The following is a 12,477-nucleotide window of genomic DNA, read 5'->3' on the forward strand; positions in this document are numbered from 1 at the left end:
ACTTTCAAGCATAATGTTTATTGTGTAGCGGGAATAAACGTGTCATGTGAGAAAATAGGATTATGATTTTGGCCCATATAATAAAACTCAAAGAAACATATTAGACTACATGCTACTATCTCAATACCAACGGCAAATGCACATGTTTTATCATTAGCTGACAATTTTATGTTTTTATTAGCCTACCATTATTACTATTCCCGTGTGTCAAACACCTCCATTTTGCCCAAAACAACATTTACTTGTAATACAATTATTTTACCACTAAAAGTAGCACGTAAGCATGGTCTGAGATTTGCATGGAGATACTCACTTTCCTGTCAAATTCAAATTTGATAAATACGCGGGAAGTGGAGCATGCAAGTTTTTGTTGTTGTTGATAAATGGGGCCCCTGGAGAGTACATGTGAGCGGTGTGGCTAGGAACTTTATAGATTGCTTCATTTAAGCTTCATGCTTTTCTTTTTGACGTTTAAAGTCTGACACACAAGTCTAGAGCTCTGAAAGAGACAGGATTTCATTTTCCTTTTCTTCATAGCCTCTTTGTTTGCGGCGTGCTCCTGTACCTTTACCTTTGAGTCATTGCCTATGCCCGACCTCCTGACAGTGTTAAACCCTTTGTACTGTCACAGCCTCACAAACACTTTTTTTATTTTATTTTATTTTTTAAAGATGTGAGTCTCAGATAATAAGCATATATTAGTTTTAATATGAAATCTATTGAAAAACTATGATAACAAAACATTGAAAATAGTTCATACATCATCTGACACTGTGCTACAAAGTCATCAAAATGCAACCTCAAAGGAAATGTACATCTCTTAAAATATCTCAACTACATCTCAAAATATATACAGGTAATTACAAAATTACAGAACATAAACGAAGATGGCTGGTGAGGGGGATGTAATCTTGGATACTGGAATTTCTTTAGCAGGATGTTTCAGGTTATCGTTGTGCTGCCTATGTAATACAATGTATGTGTCTATGCAGTGGAATCAGAGTTGAGTTGGGCTGAGGTGTTGATAAGGTCTCTGGGAAAACTCTCTCTGGTCTCCTTCATCCGTCTCATTGCCCTCTGGAATGCCTCTGCCAATCAGAGCACAAATACATTGTTTACCAGACTGTGTTACTTGCTTTTGCTCAGCATATCGTGTACCAGCATCTTGACATTTTGTAACCCTTTCTCAATAATTTGTATTTGGACATGCTATTCCGTACCCAGGACATTATAGACAGCCCCTTGCTGGCTGAAGCCTCCCAGCTGGTCCAGAACACTCTGCCTCTTCTTCAGTTTGCTGGCTTCAACAAATGCCCTGCACACAAGATAAGCACAGTGACATCAAACAAACAGAGAAAATATGGCCCAAATTGAAAGCATCCAGATCTCTATAAGTCGTACATTTTTACATTATTCTGCTTTACCCCATACTGGACATAACTGTGGACACCTCATAAAAATAATCTGAAAATATTCACATCTGTGCAACCAGACTCACCTGGCGTGCTGGACACAATGGAGGTTGAAGGTGACGCTGCCTGTGGTCTGTATTTTTTTAATTTTTTAATTTTTATTTTACCGTTATTTTACCAGGTAAGTTGACTGAGAACACGTTCTCATTTGCAGCAACGACCTGGGGAATAGTTAACCAGGAGAGGAGGGGGATGAATGAAGCCAATTGTAAACTGGGGATTATATAGGTGACCATGATGGTTTGAGGGCCAGATTGGAATTTAGCCAGGATACCGGGGTTAACACCCCTACTCTTACGATAAGTGCCATGGGATCTTTAATGACCTCAGAGAGTCAGGACACCCGTTTTAACGTCCCATCCGAAAGACGGCACCCTACACAGGGCAGTGTCCCCAATCACTGCCCTGGGGCATTGGGATATTTTTTTTAGACCAGAGGAAAGAGTGCCTCCTACTGGCCCTCCAACACCACTTCCAGCAGCATCTGGTCTCCCATCCAGGGACTGACCAGGACCAACCTGCTAGCTTCAGAAGCAAGCCAGCAGTGGTATGCAGGGTGTATGCGGAAGCCAAAGCGACTCAGCCTCTCTCCCTACTGTACATAGACAGAGTCCAGGGGTAGCTGGGAGAGGGTCAGAAGGGAAGGAGCAACGACCATCTCTTTCAAATGCCAGCGCGAATCCTGGAAGGAGCTTCATTGCAGCGATTGGACTGCATGGAGTTAACCATCATCTCAAGTGAACAATTTCAGCTGATAGTTCCAACAGACGAGGAAAARTTGACTCTAGAAAATATTTTTTCCACGAGAGGACTACACATTCTTCATCTCAACGTTAGAAGTCTTCTTCCCAAGATTGAGGAACTTCGCCTACTCTCTAGTAYACACTAGAAGACACCTCTAGTAGTAAGGTGGGAGTGCTTTGCTTTACCGAAACATGGTTGGATGGTTCGATAACAAATATTGAGATTGAAGTTGAAAAGGATGTAGTAATTAAAAGAGACCGCAATCGCAAAGGCGGGGGAGCTTGTATTTATGTAAGATCAGGTATTGGGTTCAACTATAGATCAGATTTAAACCATGACGAGATTGAAGCTGTGTGGTTGGACATTTTATTGCCAAAATGTAAACCTATTATAGTTGGAACCTGTTATAGGCCACCAGACCAGTACAAGTTTTATGAATTGTTGGAGGAGACTTGCTCCAACTGTACAGACTTTGGTAAATCAGATGTTATTGTTACTGGTGATTTTAATACAGATATGCTCAAAAAGGGCCATGCTACTTTTAAAGCTCTTAAAAAAGTGTAATCTGTTTGCCTTATACCAGCTGATTAATGAGCCCWCCAGGGTCTGTRCTTCTACCAAAACCATCATTGACCTTGTGTTGGTGTCATATAGATCAAGGATATCAAACAGTATGGTTGTAAACTTTGGGCTCAGTGATCCTTCCATAATTTTCTGTAGTAGGAAGGCTCAGAAAACAGCTTTTAATTGACATAACTTAATAAAAATTAGGGCTATGAAGAATTATAMTGCAGATATTTTTGTTAATTGTTTGAGCAAATTGGACTGGTCTGCTGTATTGATGTGCAGTGAGGTGGAGAATGCCTGGGGCCATTTTAAATCATTGTTTTTACATACTGTAGATAAGCAGGCTCCAGTAAAAAAGGTTAGAATCAAGCAAAGAACTGAACCATGGAAAAATTATCACATTTTAAATTAAATTAGGCGTAAYAATTTACGCTTTCTGGAGTTTAGGAAATCCAGGGCAGATTATATATTTATAGACTATAAGAAATTAAGAAATTAGGTCAACAGGATGATACAGAAGGTCAAGAAAMAATATTTTAATGACAAAATAGTTGAAAATAGGAACAATCCGAGTAAATMATGGAAGTGTCTGAAGCTGTTAGGTTACAGTAACAGAATAAAGACCAAAYCTCTCAATCTTAGCTTGGACATTGGAGGAAAGGTTACATCAGATAAGACCATGGTTGCAGACAGTCTGAATAGCTATTTTACAACTATAGCTAATACATTWGTTCGCAAGTTACCTAGTCAATCAGGTTGCTATGGGGAGAGTCATGTCCAGCAGTTTTACTCACAGCAGGAGATTCAAGTAGATMATTTTTCATTTGAAAAGGTGTCTGAGTCAACTGTGCTAGAGACGCTGAAACAACTTGACCATTCCAAAGCAACTGGTCTTGACAACATTCCTGACAGATTTCTAAAGGATGCTGCGGTAAATATGACCCCCTGTGTAACTCACATTATGAATCTGTCTATTGAGCTAGGGTGTTTCCCAGTGAACTAAAACTTGCAATGGCCATTCCTTTATACAAAAAAGGGAATACGTTAGATCATGGAAACTATCGGCCTGTCTGAATCCCCTGTGCTTTATCGAAGATCATGGAAAAGATTATGTTCAAGCAGATTTACAGTTATATTTCCTTGCATAACATATTCTATYAGCTCCAATCTGGCTTCAGGAAATCCCATTCCACTGACACCTGCCTACTATATCTGACTGAACACATAAGGAAGGAAGAAGAKGGAYGGAAATTTTGTGGTATGGTTATGTTAGATCTCCAAAAGGAGTTCGATACAGTGGATCATGAGATTCTGTTAATCAAACTAAGACCCACAGGCTTTAAAAACTAGGCAGGAAAATGGGTCAGCTCTTACCTGCAAGGAAGAAAACAGATGGTGGATGTGGATGGAACCCTGTCTAAACCCAAAATCTTGAACTGCGGGGTACCCCAAGGGAGTGTGCTGGGTCCACTTTTATTTCTATTGTATATAAATGATCTGAAATCTGCATGTACATGTGATATTTTCCTATATGCAGATGATTCTGCACTGTTGGTTTCACACAAAGACAAAAATGMGGTTGAGATAGCCCTCAGTGCTGAACTTCTGAAAGTCAGTAAATGGCTATATGACAAGAAGCTGTCCCTTCATCTTGGAAAAACAGAGTACATCAAGTTCGGGTCCAAAGTGAAACTGAGGAAATCCACAGATTTTAAGGAGGTAGTAGGTGACATAGTAGTCYCAGCAAAATAATCTGTTAAGTATCTTGGATGTGTGATAGATAACCATCTGACAGGGGAGAGCATGGCACAAAATGTTATCTCCAAAGTGAACCATAAAAATAGGTTCCTGGCTAGAACCTCCAAATATCTGGATAAGAATGCAATGGGGATATTGGCAGGGGCTCTTGTTCAGTGCCACTTCGACTATGTGTAACAGTTTTTCTTCCATCCCTCTCCTCACCCCTACCTGGTCTCGAACTAGGGACCCTCTGCACACATCAACAACTGCCTCCCACAAAGCATCGTTACCCATCACTCCACAAAGTGCTTCGTGGGTGACTGTTGTTGATGTGTGCAGAGGGTCCCTGGTTCGAGCCCAGGTAGGGGTGAGGAGAGGGACGGAAGCTATACTGTTACATTGATGCTGTTGACCCGGATCACTGGTTGCTGCGGAAAAGGAGGAGGTCATCAGGGGGGTGAGTGTAACCGGTGTGAAATGGCTAGTTTGTTAGCGGGGTGCGRGCTAATAGAGCTTCAATCGGTGACGTCACTTGCTCTGAGACCTTGACCCATGTGGAGCGATGGGTAACGATGCTTCGTGGGAGGCAGTTGTTGATGTGTGCAGAGGGTCCCTGGTTTTAGCCCAGTTAGGGGCGAGGAGAGGGACGGAAGCAAAACTGTTACATATGCATGCTCTTCCTGGTACAATAGTGCCCCCAAGATATAAAAAATTAATTGCAGACATCTCAGAACAAATTAGTCAGGATTATTCTTAAACTTCCAGAACTTACGCATCTTGACTATTCACACTTTGAAAGTCTTAGATGGCTTAAAATGGAGGAGAGAGTCGCTCAGATAAAATTGTGTCTTGTGCATAAGATTGTCCACAGTATGGTCCCCAGATACTTATGTAACTACTTTAACTTAGTAAGGGATAACCATAACTGTTCAACTAGAAGGAGTGAAATTACGTTGTTCCTTTTAGATTTAAAAGTGGTAGGGGAAAGAAACATTTTTATACTCAGCTGCCATTCTTTGGAATAATCTTCCAAAGAATTTGAAACTTATAACCTCCATAGGTAGTTTCAAGTTCTCACTGAAAAAATGCCTAAATAGTAGCATGTCTCAAAAGTGAGTGGCAATATTAAAGTACAGTGCCTTGCAAAAGTATTCATCCCCCTTGGCGTTTTTCCTATGTTGTTGCATTACAACCTGTAATTTAAAAATATTTTTATCTGGATTTCATGAAATGGACATTTAAAAAAAAAAAGTGTTGCGTGCATATGTATTCACCCACTTTGCTATGAAGCCCCTAAATAAGATCTGGTGCAGCAACCAATTACCTTCAGAAGTCACATAATTAGTTAAATAAAGTCTACCTGTGTGCAATCTAAGTGTCACATCATCTGTCACATGATCTCAGTATATATACACCTGTTCTGAAAGGCCCCAGAGTCTGCAACACCACTAAGCAAGGGGCACCACCAAGCAAGCGGCACCATGAAGACCAAGGAGCTCTCCAAACAGGTCAGGGACAAAGTTGTGGAGAAGTACAGATCGGGGTTGGGTTATAAAAAATATCAGAAACTTTGAAAATCCCACGGAGCTCCATTAAATCCAATATTAAAACAATTGAAAGAATATGGCACCACAACAAATCTGCAAAGAGAGTACCGCCCARCAAAACTCACGGACCAGGCAAGGAGGGCATTAATCAGAGAGGCAACAAAGAGACCAAAGATAACCCTGAAGGAGCTGCATATGGTCTGCCTTTTGGTGCCTGTTGTTTATTATAATGTCATTGTCTTAATGTGTATTTATATATATATATATATATATATATATATTAGGGATTGATTGTTTATATATCAAGGTTATGTGAGACAAGGACGATGCACCTGTCCATAGTTGTTTATTAGGAACAGAAATTCTATTAATTATCGGATGCTGTGAAACAAACAAATTGTGTCTGTCATTGTGTGTTGTCATTACAATTGCCGCCTAACCTTGTTGTATTCTCGCTTCCTCTTTCCCTCTCCAAAAGGACCACAATGGAAATAAGCTGTTAAGCTTTATTGTGTTATCCTTGATGATTTTCTTAAATTGTGTGTGGAGACGTCATCATCTGGAGCGCCCTTATGTATGGGTTTTACAAATTGCCAAATAAATTCAATCAATCAATCAAGCTAGACTTGTATTTAAAGAAATCCTTATCTTCTAAGTCAGTGTTTTTAGCACTTTCTTCAGAGAATTGCGATATTTTATTTGTACCTTGAAGGTCCCTCTCACTCTGACGTAACTGTAGTCCTCCATCTCAGGGGATCCACCAATAAAGAAGCGTCTKAGTTCCGACACGGTTCCGGTCTGCAGTCGTCTCCACGTATAGCATGTTATGGTATGCTTCCCTATGGGATACAGACACACACCTGTTTGAGCCAGAGTTTATCATCATTTATACTACTTTCAGAAAACAATTCTGASTGTCATTGAACGGCGCCATGCTCTATACACATCTTACCAGGGGTGGAAGGGATGACCAGGTAGCCATAGCCATAGTTCTGTAGCGCTGCCAGAAGTCCAGGGAGAGGACCTTGAAGTAGAGCACTGGCCATTGGGGGAGGGACTCTATGATCAAATAATAAGCAGAAAAATAAAATAAATGCCATATGAAGTTATGCTATGATGAAATGCATGGAGCCGTGAAAATGCCCGTCACAAATACCATTTAATTTTCATTATCATCAGGAAAAAAGATATAAACTCACCCTCTGTCCCATCCTCTCTCCTGAAGAATGCCTCGAAGCTGAAAGGGTAACTGAAGAAAGCCACGTCGTCCTGAAGGCATAATAAAAGCATGTTCAGATGTTTACCTATGTCTCTCATAAGAACAGAGGTTAATGTGAAGACTGAATTGTAGACCCACCTTTCGTATGACTTTGTGCGACAGGTTTGAGTCGACTGGAATGGCAGAGTGGACCAATCTATGCATAACAGGCAGAGTGGACCAATCTATGCATAACAGGCAGAGTGGACCAATCTATGCATAACAGGCAGAGTAAAGTTAGTCAAAAACAACTTGTAAAAATAACCAGCTACAGTGCCTTACAAAAGTTTTCAGATCTCTTGGATTTCTTCACATGTTATTGTGTTATAAAGTGGGATTAAAATGGATTTAATTGTCATTTTTTTATCAACAATCGACACAAAATACTCTATAAATTGGAAGAAATGTTTTATATTTTCTAAGATAAATTACAAATTCAGAAATAAAATATACTCATTGCATGAGTATTCCCTTTGTTCAGAATAAATTTGTTCAGGATTAACAAATCACATAAGTTACATGGACTCGCTCTGTGTGAAATAATAGTGGTTGACATGAGTTTTGAGTGACTAACCCTTCCTCTGTCCCCCATACATACAGTMGAAGTCGGAAGTTTGCATACACTCATTAAAACTTGTTTTTCAACCACTACATTTCAAAAGTGCTGAACACATAGTTACAGTTGAAGTCGGAAGTTTACATACACTTAGGTAGGAGTCATCAAAACTTGTTTTTCAACCACTCCACAAATTTCTTGTTAACAAACTATAGTTTTGGCAAGTCGGTTAGGACATCTACTTTGTGCATGACACAAGTAATTTTTCCAACAATTTTTTACAGACAGATTATTTCACGTATAATTCACTGTATCACAATTCCAGTGGGTCAGAAGTTTACATACACTACATACACTGTGCCTTTAAACAGCTTGAAAAATTCCAGAAAATGAGGTCATGGCTTTAGAAGCTTCTGATAGGCTAATTGACATKATTTGAGTCAATTGGAGGTGTACCTGTGGATGTTTTACAAGGCCTACRTTCAAACTCATTGCCTCTTTGCTTGACATCATGGGAAACTCAAAAGAAATCAGCCAAGACATCAGAAAAAAATTGTAGACCTCCACAAGTCTGGTTCATCCTTGGGAGCAATTTCCAAACGCCTGATGGTACAACGTTCATCTGTACAAACAATAGTACACAAGTATAAACACCATGGGACCACGCAGCCGTCGTACCGCTCAGGAAGGAGACGCGTTCTGTCTCCTAGAGATGAACGTACTTTGGTGCAAAAAGTGCAAATCAATCCCAGAACAACAGCAAAGGACCTTGTGAAGATGCTGGAGGAAACAGGTACAAAAGTATCTATATCCACAGTTTTATTTTTTAACCTTTATTTAGCTAGGCAAGTCAATTAAGAACAAATTCTTATTTACAATGACGGCCTAGGAACAGTGGGTTAACTGCCTTGTTCCGGGGCAGAACAGCAGATGTTTTTTTTACCTTGTCAGCTCGGGGATTCAATCTAGCAACCTTTCGGTTACTGGGCCAACGCTCTAACCACTAACCTACCTGCCACCCCAGTAAAACGAGTCCTACAGTATATCGACATAACCTGAAAGGCCGCTCAGCAAGGAAGAAGCCACTGCTCCAAAACCGCCATAAAAAAAGCCAGACTACGGTTTGCAACTGCACATGAGGACAAAGATTGTACTATTTGGAGAAATGTCCTCTGATCTGATGAAACAAAAATAGAACTGTTTGACCATCATTATGTTTGGAGGAAAAAGGGGGAGGCTTACAAGCTGAAGAACACCATCCCAACCGTGAAGCACGGGGGTAGGTAGCAGCATCATGTTGTGGGGGTGCTTTGCTGCAGGAGGGACTGGTGCACTTCACAAAATAGATGGCATCATGAGGGAGGAAAATTATGTGAATATATTGAAGCAACATCTTAAGACATCAGTCAGGAAGTTAAAGCATGGTCGCAAATGGGTCTTCCAAATGGACAATGACCCCAAGCATACTTCCAAAGTTGTGGAAAATGTCTTAAGGACAACAAAGTCAAGGTCTTGGAGTGGCCATCACAAAGCCCTGACCTCATCCTCATAGAAGTTTTGTGGGCAGAACTGAAAAGGCGTGTGCGAGCAAGGAGGGCTACAAACCTGACTCAGTTACACCAGCTCTGTAGGAGGAATGGGCCAAAATTCACCCAACTTATTGTGGGAAGCTTGTGGAAGGCTACCCGAAACGTTTGACCCAAGTAAATAAATTTAAAGCAATGCTACAATACTAATTGAATGTATGTCAACTTCTGACCCACTGGGAATGTGATGAAAGAAATAAAAGCTGAAATAAATAATTCTCTCTACTATTATTCTGACATTTCACATTCTTAAAATAAAGTGGTGAACCTAATTGACCTAAGACAGGAATTTTTACTTGGATTAAATGTCAGGAATTGTGAAAAACTGAGTTTAAATGTATTCGGCTAAGGTGTAAACTTCTGACTTCAACTGTACATACGTGAGGTCCCTTAGTCAAGTATTGAATGTTAAGCACAGATTAAATTACAAAGACCAGGGAGCTTTTTGAAATTCTCATAAAGAAGAGCAGTGATTGGTAGATGGGTAACAATAACAAATCAGACATTTTATATCTCTTTAAGCATGGTCAAGTTAATAATTAGCTGTGCATTATGTATTAAACACCCAGACACATCAAAGATACAATCGTCCTTCTGAACTGAGTTGCAGGACAGGAATGAAACTGCTCCGGGATGTTACCATGAGGTCACTGGTGATTTAAAACAGCTACAGAGTTCCATGGCTGTGATGGGAGAAAACTGAGGATGGATCAACAACATTGTAGTGACTCCACAATAATGACCTAAATGACAGAGTGAAAAGAAGAATACAAATATACAGAATAATAATAAGTAATACATATTCCAAAACATGCATCTTGTATGCAACAAGGCACATAAGTAATTCTGCAAAAAAACACAGCAAAGGAATGCACTTTTGGCATAAATGCAAAGTGTTATGTTTGGGACAAAACACACAAACACATCAATGAGTAACTGCCTCCTTATTTTCAAGAATGGTGGTGGCTGCATCATGGTATGGGTAGCTTGACAATATGGGAGGTTTTCAGGATAAAAAGACAGGATGGAGCTCAGCACAGGCAAAATCCTTAAGGAAAACTTGCTTCAGTCTGCTTTACACCAGAGACTGGGAGAGGAATAAACCTTCAGCAGGACAATAAGCTACAACAAAAGGCCAAATCTACACTGGAGTTGCTTACCCAGAAGACAGTGAGTGCGGTTACATGCACTCACATTTGTCATAAGAAACTAGCTCCCTGGTATACAGAAAATACCCGAGCTCTGAAGCAAGCTTCCAGAAAATTGGAACGGAAATGGCGCCACACCAAACTGGAAGTTTTCCGATTAGCTTGGAAAGACAGTACCGTGCAGTATCGAAGAGCCCTCACTGCTGTCGATCATCTATTTTTCCAACTTAATTGAGGAAAATAAGAACAATACGAAATTTATTTTTGATACTGTCGCAAAGCTAACTAAAAAGCAGCATTCCCCAAGTGAGGATGGCTTTCACTTCAGCAGTAATACATTCATGAACTTCTTTGAGGAAAAGATCATGATCATTAGAAAGCAAATTATAGGACTCCTCTTTAAATCTGCGTATTACTCCAAAGCTCATGTGTCATGAGTCTGCACAACTCTGCCAGGACCTAGGATCAAGAGAGACACTTAAGTGTTTTAGTGCTATATCTCTCGACACAATGATGACAATAATCATGGCCTCTAAACCTTCAAGCTGCATACTGGACCCTATTCCAACTAAACTACTGAAACAGCTGCTTTCTGTGCTTGGCCCTCATGTTGAACATAATAAACGTCTCTTATCCACCGGATGTGTAACAAACTCACTAAAAGTGGCAGTAATAAAGCCTCTCTTGAAAAAGCCAAACCTTGACCCAGAAAATATAAAAAACTATCAGCCTATATCGAATCTTCCATTCCTCTCAAATATTTTAGAAAAAGCTGTTGCGCAGCAACTCACTGCCTTCCTGAAGACAAACAATGTATACGAAATGCTTCGGTCTGGTTTTAGACCCCATCATAGCACTGAGACTGCACTTGTGAAGGTGGTAAATTACCTTTAATGGCGTCAGACCGAGGCTCGCATCTGTCCTCGTGCTCCTAGACCTTAGTGCTGCCTTTGATACCATCGATCATCACATTCTTTTGGAGAGATTGGAAACCCAAATTGGTCTACACGGCAAGTTCTGGCCTGGTTTAGATCTTATCTGTCGGAAAGATATCAGTTTGTCTCTGTGAATGGTTTGTCCTCTGACAAATCAACTGTACATTTCGGTGTTCCTCAAGGTTCTGTTTTAGGACCACTATTGTTTTCACTATATATTTTACCTCTTGGGGATGTCATTCGAAACATAATGTTAACTTTCACTGCTATGCGGATGACAAACAGCTTGTACAATTTCAATGAAACATGGTGAAGCCCCAAAATTGCCCTCGCTAGAAGCCTGTGTTTCAGACATAAGGAAGTGGATGGCTGCAAACTTTCTACTTTTAAACTCGGACAAAACAGAGATGCTTGTTCTAGGTCCCAAGAAACAAAGAGATCTTCTGTTGAATCTGACAATTAATCTTGATGGTTGTAAAGTCGTCTCAAATAAAACTGTGAAGGACCTCTGCGTTACTCTGGACCCTGATCTCTCTTTTTTTAACGAACATATCAAGACTGTTTCAAGGACAGCTTTTTTCCATCTACGTAACATTGCAAAAATCWGAAACTTTCTGTCCAAAAATTATGCTGAAAAATTAATCCATGCTTTTGTTYCTTCTAGTTTAGACTACTGCAATGCTCTACTTTCCGGCTACCTGGATAAAGCACTAAATAAACTTCAGTTAGTGCTAAATACGGCTGCTAGAATCCTGACTAGAACCAAAGAATTTGATCATATTACTCCAGTGCTAGCCTCCCTACACTGGCTTCCTGTTAAGGCAAGGGCTGATTTCAAGGTTTTACTGTTAACCTATAAAGCATTACATGGYCTTGCCCCTACCTATCTTTCCAATTTGGTCCTGCCGTACATACCTACACGTA

The 12,477-nt window shown here is 40.2% G+C and overlaps 1 pseudogene; it reads right to left on the minus strand.

Annotated features, from left to right (window-relative positions):
- Window positions 1-711: 711 nt before the first annotated feature.
- On the minus strand, window positions 712-7,644 carry LOC111950250 (tectonic-like complex member MKS1; annotated as a pseudogene).
- Window positions 7,645-12,477: the final 4,833 nt, after the last annotated feature.

This window comes from Salvelinus sp. IW2-2015, linkage group LG23 (genome assembly GCF_002910315.2).
Source record: "Salvelinus sp. IW2-2015 linkage group LG23, ASM291031v2, whole genome shotgun sequence".
Classification (NCBI taxonomy): Eukaryota; Metazoa; Chordata; class Actinopteri; order Salmoniformes; family Salmonidae; genus Salvelinus; species Salvelinus sp. IW2-2015.